Source organism: Lepus europaeus, chromosome 12, assembly GCF_033115175.1.
Source record: "Lepus europaeus isolate LE1 chromosome 12, mLepTim1.pri, whole genome shotgun sequence".
NCBI lineage: Eukaryota > Metazoa > Chordata > Mammalia > Lagomorpha > Leporidae > Lepus > Lepus europaeus.
Genome location: NC_084838.1, coordinates 17,680,041 through 17,696,615, shown reverse-complemented (window position 1 = coordinate 17,696,615; position 16,575 = coordinate 17,680,041). Strand labels below are relative to the sequence as shown.

Here is a 16,575-nt window from a genome sequence, read left to right as displayed (position 1 = left end):
ATTTGAAAGGCAGAGTTACAGAGAGGCAGAGGGAGAGAGAGAAAGTCTTCCAACCACTGGTTCACTCCCCAGATGACCACAATTAGCTGTGCTAATCCGCAGTCAGGAGCCAGGTACTTCCTCTGGGTCTCCCACATGAGTGCAGGGGCCCAAGGACTTGGGCCATCTTCTACTGCTTTCCCAAGCCATAGCTGGGGCTTGAACTGGCGCCCATATGGGTTGCTGGCACTGCAGGCAGCGGCTTTACCCACTACAGTAAAGCACTGGCCCCTTCTCCATAAACTTTGTGAAGATCCCTAGTGTGTGTTTGTGATATTTTTCACTGAGAAATAGAGAAAGGAGTAACCAAGATTAACACATAGTTATCTATATGGAGAGCAAGAAAAGATCAAGGGGTTAAGGATAGGATAGTGTTTTAAGTATATTTTGTTCAATAAGTTTTAGCTTTGCAACAACATAATTTTTTAAAATTTTACATAATTTTGAAACTCTAAAAAGACAAAAGCAATCTCTACCAATTATGCACAAACTTAAAATGTATCTAACTATATATCAAAGTATTGTTATAACCATATAGGGAAAATAATTTTGAGTGCTTTAAAGTGCAGTATTCTTTTAAAGATTTATTTATTTATTTGAAAGGCAAAGTGATGGAGAGAGTGATCTTCCAGCTGCCAGTTCATTCCTAAGTGACTGCAACAGCCAGTTCTGAGCTATATTAAAGCCAGGAGCCAGGAACTTCATCCTAGTCTCCTACATGGGTGGCAGGGGCACAATCATTTGGCCATCTTCTGCTGCCTTTCCAGGCACCTTAGCAGGAATCTGAATCAGAAGTGGAAATGCAAGGACTCAAACCAGCATTACAATGGGATGCCAGTGTTGCAAACAACTAATTCAAGTTTAAAGAAGTTAAGAAAAATTTTGTAAAGTAAAATTTCAGTTAGAAATCACAGACATTTATGAATTGTTTTTAATAAAATATGCATTTCATTGTTCTGTCCATTGAAAAGGCATAGAAGTTATAACAATTTAATAGCAAAAAATACACTCAATTCCCAGACTCCAGTTTATAAATATTACTCTCCTTTAGAAGGAACAAAGGCTTCTTGGAGAAATTCCTGATTCTAAGCCTGAAACAGGTGTGGCACAAGCTAAGACTGGGATGTTTTGTTATACAGAAAAGCAAGGTCAAGAAATGGGGTCATTTCAAAAGGATATAGATGTCAACTTAAAGGGGCTCATAATGGCCTAACATTAAACAATTTGTACATCAAAAAATAATGATTGCAGCTGATGGAAATTTATCAAACAAATAACTTTCTATTAATTCAGAATGTTCCTCAAGCTAAACCAAAATCAAACTGAAAGCAAAAACTGAAATCAAGACATAAAACTTGGGGTTGGTGCTGTGGCATAGTGGATAAAGCTGCCACCTGCAGTGCTGGCACCCATAAGGGCACCAGTTTGAGGCCTGGCTGCTCCACTTCCGATCCAGCTCTCTGCTATGGCCTGGGAAAGCAGTGGAAGATGGCCCAAGTCCTTGGGCCCCTGCACCTGTGTGGAAGACCAGGAGGAGGCTCCTGGCTTTGGATCGGCACAGCTCTGGCTGTTGCGGCCAACTGGGGAGTGAACCAGTGGATGGAAAACCTCTCTCTCTTTCTGCCTCTCCTTCTCTTTCTGTGTAACTCTTTCAAGTAAATAAATAAATCATTTTTAAAATTTAAAAAGACATAAAACAAATAAAAGAAAACAATCAAAAGTTACTAGTCAACATTTGAAATTGTCAAGAGGCCATTGCAATATTCTGGAAAATGTATGTAAGAATCAGTCATGCATTTATCAAATGAATAGGGTTTCAGGGCACCACATATTTCCTTTTGGAAAGATTTCAGGTCACAAAGGCAAGAACAATGATAAAAGTATAACATTAACATTTTGTAAGTTCTAATAAAATAACAAGTCAGTACAACTATCACCATTGAATCATAAATCATTAGGAGAAAGGCTGATGGGAAAATGTCTAATGAATGGATCACACTGATAGGAATTGAGCCTGCTGATCAGTCTTAACAGAACTAAAAAGAGTACCACCAGACTTTAAGTGCTTCTGATGATGCTACAAGAAGTGCACTGCACTGCCTGTGTACTTCAGGTGGTACTTCTTGGACTTGTAGGTAGAATTCAGAGGCCTGTGAAATTGTACAGGGAAAAAGATATGACTTTATTTTTAGTATGTTATCTATGCAATTTAGCATTTCCTTGAAATTGTGAATGTAGGTAGCAAACTATTACAGCATTAAAATTTCCTATGAATTTGACATAATGGGATTTTTATGTTTTTATCACATACAAATATCTAAAAATATTTTGTTTGGCACCACTTAGAAATTATGATCATTATTTTACTCTCCACTAGATCTTAGCATTAATAAAGGAGCATATATATTCTTTCATACTTTTTAATATTGTGATAACTATAAGGTATCTATAGTCTTAATCATTCTACAAAAGGAGCCCATAAGACTGAAAAAAAGTGAAAAATCCCTAGGAGAAATGAACAAGTTAAAAAAAACACTATGAAGAAGCAGTCAGCTAGATCTGCAATGTGAAAAATCCTGGGGCTGGTGCTGTGGCATAGCGGGTAAAGCTGCCACCTGCAGTGTTGGCATTCCATATGGACGCTGGTTCAAGTCCCAGCTGCTCCACTTCCTATCCGGCTCTCTGCTATGGCCTGGGAAAGCAGTAAAAAAATGCCCAAGTCCTTGGGCCCCTGCACCCACGTGGGAGACCAGAAGGAGGCTCCTGGCTCCTGGATTTGGATTGGTACAGCTCCAGCTGTTGAGGCCAATTGGGGAGTGAACCAGCAGTTGGAAGAACTCTCTCTCTCTCTCCTTCTGCCTCTCCTTCTCTGTGTTACTCTGACTTTCAAACAAATAAAATAAAATCTTAAAAAAAAAGAAAAATCCTAAAAGACAAATGAGCCTATATTTTTTTAGCTAATAATGGCATGGGCAAAATTAAAGGGTAAAACTATCATAGTTTAAGAGAGACTTGGGGCCGGCGCTGCGGCTCACTAGGCTAATCCTCCGCCTTGCAGTGCCGGCACACCGGGTTCTAGTCCCGGTCGGGGCACCGATCCTGTCCCGGTTGCCCCTCTTCCAGGCCAGCTCTCTGCTGTGGCCAGGGAGTGCAGTGGAGGATGGCCCAAGTCCTTGGGCCCTGCACCCCATGGGAGACCAGGAGAAGTACCTGGCTCCTGCCATCGGAACAGCGCGGTGCGCCGGCTGCAGCGCGCTACCGCGGCGGCCATTGGAGGGTGAACCAACGGCAAAAGGAAGACCTTTCTCTCTGTATCTCTCTCTCACTGTCCACTCTGCCTGCCAAAAAAAAAAAAAAAAAAAAAAAACGTTAAGAGAGACTTGGTATAAAATATAGGCATTTGATCCTTAATTAAGCATATGGCCTGTAAAAGTATACTTTTGAAACAGTTAAATAAATTGGAGTATGAACTAATGAAAGTGATAATAATGCTGAGATTATATTAAAAATAACCATCTGTATGGGGCCAGTGCTGTGGCGTAGCAGGTAAGGCTGCCATCTGTAGTGCCAGCATCCTATATGGGCACCACTTCCAGTCTCGGCTGCTCCACTTCCGATCCAGCTCTCTGCTATGGCACTGGAGGATCCCCAAGTCCTTGGGCCCCTGAGCCCACGAGGAGACCCAGAGGAAGTTCCTGGCTCCTGGCTTCAGATTGATGCAGCTCCGGCTGTTGCAGCCAATTGGGGAGTGAACCAGCAGATAGAAGACCTCTCTCTCTCTCTCTCTCTCTCTCTCTCTCTGCCTCTCCTTCTCTCTCTGTGTAACTCTGACTTTCAAATAAATAAATTAAAAAAATCTTAAAAGAAAGAAAAAACATAACCATCTGTTAAAGAAATATACTGAGATAGTTACAGGAAGAATGATATGATATCTGAGACTTATTTTAGAAGACTCCAGCAACAAAAACACATTGGAGGTGAGCAATAACTGAAGCAAAAATAGAAAATATTGAGAGCAAACATTGCTGGGTAATGGGTACACAGAGAATCACTATATTCTTTTCTTTCCCTGTGTGTGTACTTATATAGTCTTCCTTACCATAACATTAAGACACCTGACAGAAGTTTCAAAAAAATTTATAAGGGCGAATATTGCTGGGGAGTAGAATGAGGGGAGATTATGTACGGTTTCCATTCTTTCTTATAAATGCATGCTCATTTGTACTTTTTTTAAGACTTGTAAAGAGAATGTTTAGGCTCACAGAAAAATTTAGAGGAAGGTATAGAAATTTCATATCTATCCATTGCCTGCACACATGCATAGCCTCTCCCATAGTAACATTCCTGCCAGAGTGGTGCATTCTTACAACTGATTAACCTATACACACCTATATATACACATATATACATATATATGTGTATATATGTATATATATATATCATAATCAAAGTCCACAGTTTGGGGTCACTGCTGGTTCTGCACAATATATGGGTTTGGACAATGATAATGATCCGCTATTATAGTATCATACATACTGTTCTTTAAAAAGATTTATTTATTTATTTGAAAGTCAGAATTACAGAGAGAAGGAGAGGCAGAGAGAGAGAGAGAGAATTCTTCCATCTGCTGGTTCACTCCCCAGTTGGCCACAACGGCCAGAGCTGTGCTAATTCGAAGCCAGGAGCCAGAAGCTTCCTCTGGGTCTTCCCACGTGGGTGCAGGGGCTCAAGCACTTGGGACATCTTCTGCTTTCCCAGGCCATAGCAGAGAGCTGGATCAGAAGTGGAGTAGCTGGGACTCAAACCGCTGCCCATATGGGATGCTGGCACTGCAGACAGTGGCTTTACCCTCTACAGCACAGTGCCGGCCCCAATATGCACTGTTTTTCACGGCCTTAAAAATCCCCTGTGTTCTGCCTTTTCATCCCACTCACTTATCTCTACCCTCTGGCAACCACTGATCTTTTTAAGGCTTCTATAGTTTTGTCTTTCCAAGAGTGTGATACTGGACTCATCCAGTAGTATTCTTTTAAGTTGGCTTCTTTCACTAATTAATATACATTTAATGTTCCTCCATGGTGGGAGGAGGGGGGTTGGGGTGGCACTATGGCTCAGTGAGTTAAATTGCCATCTGTAGCACCAGCATCCCACATAGGCACTGGTTCCAGTCCTGGTTGCTCTACTTTCAATCCAATTCCCTGTTAATGTGCCTGGGAAAGCAGTGGAAGATGATTCAAGTGCTTTTGCCCTGTTCATCCACATTGGAGACCCAAAAGAACCTCCTGGCTTCTAGCTTAGGTCTGGCCATTGTGACCATTTGGGGAGTGAACCAGTAGATGCAGAATCTCTCTCTCTTTCTCTTTGTATTTTTCTCTCTGCTTCTCCTTCTTTTCTCTCTGCTTCTCCTTCTCTTTCTGTAACTCTTTTAAATAAATAAATATTTTTTTAAAAGTTCCTTTATGAATTTTTACAGTTTAACAGCTAATTTCTTTTTAGCACTGAATATGGTACTTTGAATACACCACAGTTAATTTACCAGTTCATCTATTAAAGGACATCTTGGTTGCCCTCAAGTTTTGACAATTACGAATAAGGCTGCTACAAATGTCCAAGCGCAGGGGTGTGTGTGTGTGTGTGTGCGTGTTTTCAACACTTATTAAATACAAAAGAACACAACTGCTAGAGCACATGGTAAGACTGTGTTTACTTTTGGGACTGGCTAAGACATTGTGTATGTCCGGCAGCAATGAATGAGGAGTTTTTGCTAACCCACAATCTCATCAGTATTTGGTGCTGCCAGTGTTCTGAATTTTGGGCCATTCTAATAGGTGAGAAATGGTTTCTGATTGTTTTGTGCTTCCCTGATGACACATGAGGAAGAGCAGATTTTCATATGGTTACATGTTTGGCATCTGTTTATCTTCTTTGAAGTATCTGTTAAGGTCTTCAGTCCATTTTTTAAATCAGAATGTTTGTTTTCTTCTTGTTGAGTTTTTTTTTTTTATTTTTATTTTTTTATTTTTGACAGGCAGAGTGGACAGTGAGAGAGAGAGACAGAGAGACAGAGAGACAGAGAGAAAGGTCTTCCTTTGCCGTTGGTTCACCCTCCAATGGCCGCCGCGGCCGGCGCGCTGTGGCCGGTGCACCGCGCTGATCCAAAGCCAGGAGCCAGGTGCTTCTCCTGGTCTCCCATGTGGGTGCAGGGCCCAAGCACTTGAGCCATCCTCCACTGCACTCTCCGGCCACAGCAGAGAGCTGGCCTGGAAGAGGGGCAACCGGGACAGAATCTGGCGCCCCGACCGGAACTAGAACCCAGTGTGCCGGCACTGTTAGGCGGAGAATTAGCCTGTTGAGCCACGGCGCCGGCCTCTTGTTGAGTTTTAAAAGTTCCTCACATATTTCAACTAACCTGACACAACTTTTGCAAATACTTTCTCCCAGGCTGTGACTTGTCTTCTCATTATGTTGACTTTGTCCTTTGCATAACAGAAATTTTTAATTTTAATGATGTCTAGCTTATCAATTATTTCTTATGTATTATAACCTTTAAATATTAACAAAGTTTCCTATTTCTAGAAAAATTAAATCAGATAATGGGTAAGCAGTGACATGAAGAGAGTATGAGGTGGAGGGAGGGATGAGGAGTTGGGCAAAGGAGGCTGTCTCTTTGCAGTCAGCCAGTCTTAGAGATGCCCGTTGATGGAGTGGTTAATGGTAGCTACCAAAAAAAGAGAAGCTGGCTGAAATCCTACAGTCAAGAGGAACCAACAAGAGGACTAGGGCAGGCGTGTGGGGTTAGCAGAAATAAAGCCAGTAAGCAATTTTCCAGCAGACCTCACTTAGTATTCAGTTGAGCTGGGGCTGTTGACACTACACAGAGAATGTTCTCTGGGAAAGCCTTCAGTGCTACTAACATGTATTAAGCATCTACACAGTCAGTGTTTGATTACTGCTGACATTTAACTACCACATGAGTTGAAGCCATTATTAATGGGGTCTAGTCAATGAACATAAATGTATATAATATTTAAATAAAGTTTCAAATTTCTGAATAAATTATTTTCATATAGCTCAAAGAAGGCAACTGAAAATAGAAAAAATCTCCCCACAGAAGAATATTTATGCATTGTGATTTGTGGTGGGTTAAATGCTCAAAGATGGGTTTGTCAACATGACAAATACTTATGTATCCAATTGACAACTATAAAGGCATCCCCCCAAAAATACTTTAACTATTTTCCTTATTAAGTAAGTAAAATACTGAAGTTGATATTTATTGGAAATAAAATATTTGTTGGATACCTAGCATTACCATAAATATGTAGGAACAGTTTAAGGGAGACTTTGGACATGTTTATATTTATATGAATATAAGCAAAAGTGGTAGATAAAATTCACTCCTCAAATGCTTTTTTATACCTCAAATTTAAATTGAATTCAAACATCTTTTGTGCTTTTACCTTCAACTGTAGGCCAGACTGAGAAACACATGGAGACTGAGTACACCTTAAAGATTAGAAGTAAAATTTTAGCGAAACACAGAAATAGATATGTAGACAGACAGATAGGCAGAAAACACATTAGAGGGAGAGATGGAGGAAAGAAAATGGGACTGAGAGGGGGTAGGAAGAGAGTCTTGTGAGATACTGTGAAGCAGTGATTCAGCAAAGCTGTGCTTGGATTCCTGACTCACAGAAACTGTACACAATGTGAGTTGTTTTAAGTTACAAAATTATATGAGCAATTCGTTATATAGTGACACATAAGTAAAATTATATCTTCTTATAATTTTATACGATTTCATGAAAATTGTAGTAATTAAAAACCTGTGAAGTTAGAGCAAGTTTGATAAGGATATAAAGGAGTTTTATCTCCTTACTTTTTCTTCCTTATATCCTATAACCAAAACAGACCTCTTTCCTCCTCAGAATTCAGTTGCTAACTAGGGAAGAAAAGGGGAAGATTTTGTTGAGAATAGTAAAAACAACACTGACAATAACTACTGTCCAAAAAGATTCTTTACCATGCAGTGTTTTAAACTCTTTAGAACTATTAAGCCATCTACTATTTACATTTCTATTGGTAGAAAACTATCAGTATCTCTATTTTGCCAAGGAGGAGAATGAAGTACAGAGAAGCTATGGAAGTTGTTCAAGGTTACAAAACCTGTTGCTTGCAACAAGTTATCAAGCATTACTTCAGGTTTTTTTTATTGTTGTTGTTGTTTGCTTCTTATAAAGATTTATTTATTTTAAAGGCAATGTTATAGGGGAGGGAAGGAGATACATACACCAGAGAGAGAGGGAGATTTTCCATCTGCTGGTTTATTCCCCAAATGGTATCAATAGCTAGTGCTGGTCCAGGCACCTCTGTTTAGGTCTCTCACATGGGTGGCAGGGATCCAAGCACTTGGGCCATTTTCTACTGCTTTCTCAGGTGCATTAGAGGGAATCTGGATCAAAAATGGAGCAGAGTGATGGAAACTGAACCAATTCTCATATAGGATGCCACAAGGCAAGTTGCTTAACCTGCTGCATCACAATGCCGGCACCAACCAAGCATATTTCAAATAACCTTATCTGTACCCCAAGATACTCAGAGTTCTGTTTGATTCCAAAGCTTTTTCTATTTCTATATAAAAGTATATGTAATAAACTTAGTCATAATAACAAATGCAATATAATGAACATTACTACATGACAGGCAAGGTACTAGTATTACATGTTAGGCAAAGTGTTCTGCATCCATTATCGCATTTTGCTCCCCACAGTCTTGTCAGTTAGTTATTGTTTCTGTTTTAAAGAGAATAAAAGAGGTGGGCATTTGGTACAGCACTTGGGATGCCTGTGTGCCATGTTGGAATGTCTGGGATTGATTCTTGGTTCTGTTTTAAATTAACACACACTATGGGAGGCAGCAGGTGATGGCTCAAATCCTTGGGTTCCTGCCACCCACGTGGGAGACCTAAAGTGAGTTCAGGCTCCTGGCTTTGGCCTAGCCCAGCTCTGGTTCTTGCAGGCATTTGGAGGGAGAACCAGCAGATAGAATATTTTTGTTTTTCTCTGCCTTTCAAATAAAGTAAATAAACACAATGTTTTCCAAAGAGAAAATGAAAGAGAGAGAAAGAAAACAGTATTTGGTTCATAGGGCAGTGCTATCAGCTGAATTGTGTACCACAAAAGATAGGTTGATATTTCAACCCCTCAATACATCAGTATGTGACTGTATGTAAAAATAGGGTTGTTGTAGATGTAACCAGGTAAGATTACGTCATACTAGAGTGAGACATGTCTCTAATAACCCAGTATGACTAGTGTCCCATTATGACTGGTTACACAGACACAAAGAGCAGAATGCCACAGGAAGCCAGAGACATACAAGAAGTGAAGGCAGAGATTAGAGCTATGTTGCCACAAGTCAAGTAAAGCCTGGGGAACTTCTAGAAGCTGGAAAAGCCAAGGAAGAGGCTTTGGAGACAGAACATAGTTCAGCTGACACCTTCAGCTGTGGAGAGATTTCAGCCACTTAGTTTGTGGTGCTTTGCTATAGTAGCCCTAGGAAACTGCTACAAGTGGTTTAAATGTGACATGAAAAACCATTATATTAAAATGGTGAATAAAGAGTATTTAAAGTGCTCCACAAAGGGTATTTTTGAAATGTCTCTGCATAAGAGGAATGCTAATATTGCGCCAGGCTAGGCAAAGAAAGCTACAGGAAAGAAATGAGTGCATTTCCCCAGAGTGCTTATTTTACTATGAGATTTTGTGGAAAGCCTGGTAATTAATTTAACTGGTGAGTTATTTAAACACTAAAAAGAAAAGATAGTCAAACAAACACGGACATTATTTTTTAAGAGGAAAAAGACTTTTTAAAGTAACATTTGAGCTATTCCCAGATTTTCAGGAGTATCATTAACTCTCCTGTGAGGTTGGGGAAACATCAATATACACACTCATATGTGTATGTATTAATACATATAAATTATATATACACAAATATATACACACTTGTATATATATATATATATGTATATATATACACACACACACAAACATTAGGGGTAAGCACTTGGCATAGCAGGTGAAGTGCCCTCATCCCAAGTCTTGGGGCTTGGGCTCAAGACCCAGCTCTGCTCATGATTCCATATTCCTGTAGATGTAAACCTGGAAGGCAGCAGGTGATAGCAATAACTAGTTACCCACATGGGAGACTTGGATTGAGTTTTTGGCTCCTGGCTTCAGCCTGCCCCAGCCTGACCCAGCCCAGGCCATTGCTGGCATTTGTGGAGTGAACCAGCAGAGGGGAGAACTCTCTCTGCCTCTCAAATAAATATAATAGAAATATATGTGTATATATTATGCAATATATATGTAGGTACACATACATATATATTGAATATATATAATTGATACTTTAGGCTGATAACTGATTTTCAGCACACAGGGTACTATGTCTCCCAACCTGGCCTGAGAAAGGAGAGTCAGAACTACCTTCCAGGTGGCAACTATAAGCAATCTATTTAATCTTTCTGAGCCTCAGCTGCCTCCTTTTGTAATGTGGAACTACTTATATCTACTTAAAGAATTGTTGAGAGATTGTGACAAATGACTATCTCAGTGAGTGTCTGTTATGCTGCTGGTGCTCAAAAAATGGGCAGCTCTTACCTGCCGGATTCCTGAACTGTTTTGTAACTAGAATTCCAGGTGAGACAAGAAATGTGATTTGCCTAATCTCACATTTCTGAGTCTGATTTGTCAGCAACTTTTACCTACTGACCTAACAGATGCAATTGCAAATAAACATTGTCCTTCAAGGTCACAGCCCACTGGTGAAGATGACAGGTAAATGGATAATTAAAGCCCAAGCTGGCATGTGCTTTGTGAGAAATCATCCTTTTGCAAAATCTCATGCAATGAATACACCACATTCCAAGAATGTGAAGCCCAAGAAGGAAAGAGAAGCAAGCACTTTCCTTTCCTTACTGCTGGAAGGTTCTGAACCAGCCAGGTGCCAGCATTAAGAAAAATCTCCAAGCCCTTCTCAGACCAGTTTTGACTCAAAATATTCCTGACCCATCTGCTCAAATTCCACATGGCCTGGGACTCTAAGTATGTCACCAAAGTCAAAGGATAGCCCCAGAGGTGATGCCAACCTAGGAGTCTAGAGCTCCCAGGCCTGTTCAAAGAGGCTATAAAGAATGCCAGCCTAGCCTCCTGTTTCCCTTATTATCTGCAATGCTATGGCGAGGATTATGGAACCAGTGGTCCTGGGTCCTGAAGGTGTAAGAATTCAGTATAATTTTTCATTACATTAAGTATAAACCATTTCATAATCTGCTAATCCTTAGAACAAATCTGATTTTCTTTTAAAGACATGAGGAGAGAGATAAAATAAGGTTAAAAAGATGGATTCTAGGGCCAGCACTGCGGTATAGTAGGTTAAGCTTCTGCCTATGATGCTGGCATCCCATATGGGTGCCAGTTCGTGTCTCAGCTGCTCCTCTTCCAATCTAGCTCTTTGCTTATGGCCTGGGACAGCAGTGGAAGATGGCCCAGGTGTTTAGGCCCCTGCAGCCACATGGGAGACCCAAAGGAAGCTCCTGGCTTCTGGCTTCAGATTGGCCCAGCTCTGACTGTTGCAGCCATTTGGGGAGTGAACCAGCAAATGGAAGACTTCTCTGTCTCTCCCTCTCTGTTTCTGTAACCCTGCCTCTCAAATAAATAAATCTTAAAAAAAAAAAAAAAAGAAAGAAAAAGAAAAAGGTGGATTCTCAAGGGCCAGTATTCTGACCTAACAGATGCAATTGCAAATACACATTGTCCTTCAAGGTGAAGTGAGTTAAGCCACTGCTTGGTCCACTAGCATCCTACATCAGAGCACCTATTTTGAGTCCTGGCTGCTCTGCCTCTGATCCAGTTCCCTGCCTGTGTGCCTGGAAAGGCAGACGAGGTGGCTCAAGTACTCAGGTTGCTGATACCCACATAGGAGACCCTCATAGAGTTCTAGGCTTCTGAGTTTGGTTGTTACCATTTAGCAAGTGACCCAGCAGATGGGAGATCTTTCTGTCCCTCTGTCACTCTTGTCTTTCTAGTAAATAATTAAAAAAAAAAAAAAATGGTGGTTTCTGAATTGTGTTCAAATCTGGGCTCTGAAACTTAGGAACAAGTGGCTTTGCTATTTAATCACCTAGGCATCAACTGCCTGTCTCAGAAAATCCTTGTAAGTATTAAAGGAGCCAGGTATGTCAAGTGCTTAGTTTCAGGCAGACAAAAAGTGCTCCAAGATGTTTTGGTACCATTTTTGTTTGCTGTTTTATCATTGTTCAGGGTAACACAGCTAAGTGGAATTTCAAATGCAAGCCTATCCTACTTCACACTCCTTTGTGCTCCTACATTACCCAGTACAGTCATGACCTCAGGGACTATAGGTCACCCCAGCAGAGCGGACCACAGCCCACCTGGTAAGTCTCCCTACCCCGCAAAAGCTAGACTCTGATCTGGGCTCCTAGGTTGCTTCAGTCTGCAGGGACAACCTGTGCTGTAGGCCTCTGGAGAGGCAAAAGGTCTTACCGAGAATAATCTGATTAGGTAAAACTTCCTCTAGTAGCTGGTGCGGTGAGTCAGAGATGAGTCAGAGGTTTGCCCGGGGCGCCGCACTTTGAGGTGGGCAGGTTCTGTGCTTGCGCAGAATGCAAGTTTTAGTCTTTGTCCATTTCTCAGATGAGGCAACCGAGGTTCTGAAAGGCCTTTCTGAGGAGTGCGAAGGCTTTGCAGAGGACCACTCATGCAGGGCATGGTTTAGTACAGAGGGGTTTAGACATTCAGACTGGAGTCAAACAAGTGAGTTCTGGCTTAGCTCCCAAATAGTTGAGTGAACTTGGGCAGGCGCCTTTCGCCCGTGGGCCTCAGCTTCCTCACCCATTCAAAGGCACCAGAAAAGTATTTTGAGTTGCTAAGTGCCACCGTTTTTCGGTAAAGAGCTAGCTAGTCACAGAGGATATACCCGGCCCGGGCGCTCGCACTGGCTGGACCACAAATCCCAGCATGCCCCGGGGGAGGTGGGGGCGAAATGACGGACAGGTCGCTCTGCGAATTGGTGCCTCACAAGAGTAGCACGCGCCGCGCGTGCGCAGAAGCCGGCGAGCGGGTGGGCTGCCGGCGGCGGACGCGTCGGAGGCGCGGGCGGTCAGGTAGGGGGCGGGAAGGAGGGTAGGGGAGGAAGGATCGCGGTCTGAGTCGCGGGCGGTGGCTGAGCGGCCGCGTTGGAGGCCCACAGCCGACTGGCAGGGTGTGGGTACCGGATCTGAGGGCAAAACCTGGGTGGGGGTGGGGCTGTGAGGGGCAGTCTCGGGAGGAATTCGGTGGGGGTGAGGAGTTGCGAGGAGATGTAGCTAGCTGGGGGAGGGGAGCCAGGGGCTCTGAGAAGATTCGCAGTTGCAGCGTCTCGGGAGATATGAGGTAATGTGGGACCCTTGAGGAGACAGGGGGTGCAACGTCTGATAAACGGGAGGGAATCTGAGGAGTCTGGGTGTAGAATTGCAAAAACAGGAAGGACACAGGGCCCTGGTGAGATTTGAGGATCTCAGGAGATTTGAGGGAACCAGGCGGGGGCCAAGATCTAAGATTGGAAGGAGAGGGTGTAGGGCGAACCTAACTGCTAAAGAGAAAGGCATTTGCAGAGCGCTATCTGGGGGAAATGGAGGAGGTGAGTTCTTGGGGACAAGCAGTATCTTGTTAGCAAAAGGAAGGGGGCTAGGCTAAGGTTTGAAAGCAACGCAAGAGACAAGATGGTAAGAAAGAACGTAGCAGGGTTTGGGGACCGTACAGTGCCTGGTGGAATGCAGGAGATGAGGATCAGGTGAAAAGATGACAGAAATCGGGGTGCAAGGCTGAAGGCTCCAGAGCTTTGGAAACATGGATTAAAGACTGTCAGGGGGTTATGGGGCACAGGAGTGAAGATTTGGTGCGGGTTGCAATATAGAGCCCAAGAGGTTGCAATTCTGTATAGCAAGATGGTTGGGAACAAGGTTTTAAGAGGATTGAAAGGGGGGAGGGGTGGGAGGAGATGTCATGAATTAAAAGACTTTGAGTCGATTTGTGGGCTAGTGTTGAAGGATTTTTTTTTTTTTTTCCTAAACTCCCTGCATGGGAAGCAGAGGGTGTTCTAGGGACCTGAGCATCCAAAAGAAATTATATAAATATATGAAGTTCAGGAGCAGTCATGAGCCTTCTTAGATCATGAAGGTGCTTTTACTTTTCTTGTGAAGGGCAGAATTTTCCTCACTTATTAGCCAGAGTTTCCTGATGAGGTAGGCATGGTACTGCCACTATCTCTACTTTGGCTTGCTAACATTGGTAGGAAGAAGAGAGTGATCAAAGGGGTGATGAAGCAGAAAATGACAAGGTCATGCGCCTAAGCTTTCCTTTCCTTGTATCCCCAAGTTGTGAGTGACAATAAGAGAACTCCAGGGGAATGAGTGGAATTCATCCTGTGTAAGGTCCATTATAGCTTGAAGAGGGAGTGGCTTTGCAAATGAACTGTTTGGAATGGGAGAGAAACAATAAAAGGAAAACTCTTTTATATTGAACTTTTGGTCCTTTGCTAGACTCTAAAGAATTAGTCTTAATGAGGGGCAGTTTTGTCCCCAGGGGACATTTGGCAATGTCTGGAGACATCTTTGTCACAGCTGGGATGGTCTGTAGTGGGTAGACACTGGGGATGCTGTTAACATCTGATAATGCATGGGACAGCCCCCAACAGAATTATCCAGGTCACAATGTTAATAGTGCCAAAACTGAGTGACTGTTCTGTAGTCAATATTCTGGGTTCAAATCCTGGCTGTATCTCTAACTGTGTGGTCTTGAGTGAATACCTTAACCTACCAGTGCCTTGGCTCTTGATCTGTAAAATGAGTATAACAGGACCTATGTCATCATATATTGAGGATTCAGTGAAGGTATACATAGTGTGAAGTACATAGTAAGTGCTCAGAATTCAGTAGTTTTTGGTTTGTATATCCATTTCCTTAGTTTTAATAAGTTTTTCTGAATATAAGTTTTATATATGAAGGAACTAAGACTTAAGAAGTGGCTTATTTAAGGTATTGTAGCTAGACTGGGTAAAAGTTAAACTCATATCCAGATCTCTGTAACTGTATATTGTCTCTTTGCTTCTTTCTTCCTTGTGTGGGCCTGCTTAGCCTTACTTGGCCCATTCCCCACTACTGAAAAGGAGGATTGCCCAGTGAATACGCTGCATATCAAATTGAACTCTAAAGGTAGGATGGTAGGGGATGAAGCTAAACTGTCTCTGATTAGGTATGGAGGAGCCCTGGTCTTTGTACTTGGTTTGCTTTTAGACCATGACCAATGGGTAGATAGGGAGAGGAACTTGAAGGTAGCAGGATGGATGTGCAGGGAACCAGAGTCCGAGGTATGGAGGCCACTGACTTGGACTTGACAAAAACACCTTCCAGCGGGGACCGAGGCTTAAGGCAGCCCTACTGCAGGAGAATAATTACTGTTATGAGTGATCTCTTTTAAGTTTCTTTCCCCTGGTATAGCTTTAGGACTACCTACAGCATTGCTGAAGCCAGGTCAGAAACAAAGCTGGACTGGGTCCAGGGCAAGAGATATAACTAAAATACCCATACACAGTGCTTGGGAAAATGTATAGTGGGAATTCAGTCCATCTGGGAATCAGAGCCTCAAAGTCCAGACTCCTTGCTCTGCAAATTTTCTATGACTTTGGACAAGTACTTGTCTTGTCTTTTTTTTTTTTTTTGACAGGCAGAGTTAGACAGTGAGAGAGAGAGAGAGAGAGACAGAAAGGTCTTCCTTCCGTTGGTTCACCCCCCCCAAATGGCCGCTGCACTGCGCCGATCCGAAGCCAGGAGCCAGGTGCTTCCTCTTGGTCTCCCATGTGGGTGCAGGGCCCAAGCACTTGGGCCATCCTCCACTGCCTTCCCGGGCCACAGCAGAGAGCTGGACTGGAAGAGGAGCAACCGGGACTAGTACCCGGCGTCCCAACTGGGACTAGAACCCTGGGTGCCAGTGCTACAGGCAGAGGATTAGCCAAGTGAGCCATGGCGCCAGCCTGTCCTGTCAGCCTTCATTAAAAATACAGAGGTTGGTGTTTTGCCTAGTGGTTAAGACACAGAATCCCGCATCAGAGTTTCCTAGATTCAGTTCCCAACTCAAGCTTCCTGCTAATGTAGACACTGGAAGTCAGGAAATGATGGCTCAAGTAGTGGGGTCCTTGCCACCAATGTGGGAAACCTGAGTTGAGTTCCCAGTTCCTGGCCCCCAAGCCAGCCCTGCCCCTACCAATGTGGCTATTTGGGGAGTGAACCAGTGGATGAGAGCTGTCATTTTCTGCTTTGCTAATAATAATAAATAATAATAACAACTACTACCAGTTACTGACTTCTTATGTGCATTAACCCAGTTAATCATGCCAGCAATCCTGACAACAATGTAGGTGTTATTCTCTGCTTTAAGATGAGAAAAATAATTGATTAAATGACACCCAAAGCTA

The 16,575-nt window shown here is 42.6% G+C and overlaps 2 protein-coding genes across 11 annotated transcripts in view; one reads left to right on the top strand and one right to left on the bottom strand.

Moving 5' to 3' along the window:
- Window positions 1-16,575, bottom strand: part of ASTN2 (astrotactin 2) — a 1,014,855-nt gene that overhangs the window by 222,402 nt on the left and 775,878 nt on the right. The gene's annotated exons all lie outside the window — the stretch shown is intronic.
- Window positions 13,164-16,575, top strand: part of TRIM32 (tripartite motif containing 32) — a 51,613-nt gene continuing 48,201 nt past the window's right edge. For 2 of the 6 annotated variants that reach the window (XR_009867594.1, XR_009867595.1), the window contains exon 1: window positions 13,169-13,228. The gene's annotated coding sequence lies outside the window, so the exon portion shown is untranslated. Of the gene's footprint in view, window positions 13,229-15,238; window positions 15,317-16,575 lie in introns of those variants that run through there. The other 4 variants (XM_062207689.1, XM_062207688.1, XM_062207686.1 and 1 more) reach the window with 3 other exon arrangements.